Raw genomic sequence first — 1,482 nt, forward strand, 5'->3', positions numbered from 1 at the left:
CCCGCCATAGAAATGCCTCCTGTGGTACGACAGATTCATTAAAAAATCTTTTAACAAAAAACAAAGTCAATTTATTCTATTGACTTTGACAAATCGATGGGACTGAGTCAGACATATAGGATCCCCTCTCAAGTGAATGTCTGATAGTGCCAAGTAAACCGCTTGAAAGTGAATTTGAGCCTTTCTGGCAGTCCAGAGGGATCAAAGTCATCTAGAATAGCGAAGTGATGGAAGGAGACACTGAATGCCAATGGGTTCGCCTACACTTTCCAAGTTAGTATCGGCCTCTACAAAACCCGTTCACCAAGGCGTTTCGGCTGTAATGGGGATAGGAGAACCCCAAAGTGACACGATATTGTCGTACCAGTTTTGTATCTGCCCCTCAGGACGTTTCCCAACATGCTTGAGATCATTCCATCCAACCTGCCCCTTCTCAAACAATTCGTTACCATGGATAAATAACGATGTTGTCTCCTAGATCTGACAGGATTTTTCAGAGGTTGATGAAACAATACCTTGAATGGCTTTAAATGACAACTTAAGGAAGTTTTGCCAGGTCACCCTTCCCGAGGTCATAAGAGTAAAGCGTCAACTGCTTTTGTAAAATCACCAACGCATATACTGGGGATGTTTGTATTCGAGTTCGTTATAAACTGAGGCCTCGCCTGGTGCGAAGAGAAGTTTTGTTTGCGTTCCCGCGGCGTCGGTCCTATCGTGAGGTCTTCAACCAGATAAGCAATGGGCAAAGACCTTACGGCAGATGACCTTACCGGACGATGTGTCAAGTGGCACAAAATCACAACGTGCGTTTACGGGGCCAGCGGCTGACCATCACAGGAGGCCAGGGACTGGGTACAAATCGAAATCACTCGGTGGCGTTCATCATGCGCATTCAATATCGCTGATTGAGTTTGAACCCAGAGCAGATGCCAGCGCCGACTAAGTGAAGTACAGGTAGCGTGATATTCAGACAATTACGAGGTCATGAGAAAGAGCGTGATTACTCGAAAGTTAGAGAACTAGCCACAAAAGCGGAAACCTCCAGAAAACCGAAAAAAAACCATTTGTTTTAGTGGCTACAGGACCCCTCAGCAAAATTACTCCCACAAATTTACGCCGGTCTGTGCTCTATTGGCCGGAAAAAAAACTGAAGTTGAAGGGAAAAATTTTCACCCGATATGATTCCATCCAAAAAAGGGTATTTAAGTTGTGCCAAAAAAGTGGATTCGTTTTAACGCATTGAAAGAAGTTAGTAACTTTACCATTCAGAGGGGCTTGACCACGTGACACTTCGTCAACCAACGCAGTGCAAACCGCGCAGCCGCCCTCAGATTGGATGCACTGCAGGAGTGCGCAGTTTGCATGACCAAGGCGAAGACAATGTTTGCGTCCATTTAAGAATTCGCCACGTCCAATCCGGAGGACTGCGTCGCCGCCATTATTGCATGCAAATTGCACACAGGTCCCACCACCCCTATTGGT

This window comes from Echinococcus granulosus (genome assembly GCF_000524195.1).
Source record: "Echinococcus granulosus chromosome Unknown EG_S00129, whole genome shotgun sequence".
In the NCBI taxonomy this organism is placed as follows: Eukaryota; Metazoa; Platyhelminthes; class Cestoda; order Cyclophyllidea; family Taeniidae; genus Echinococcus; species Echinococcus granulosus.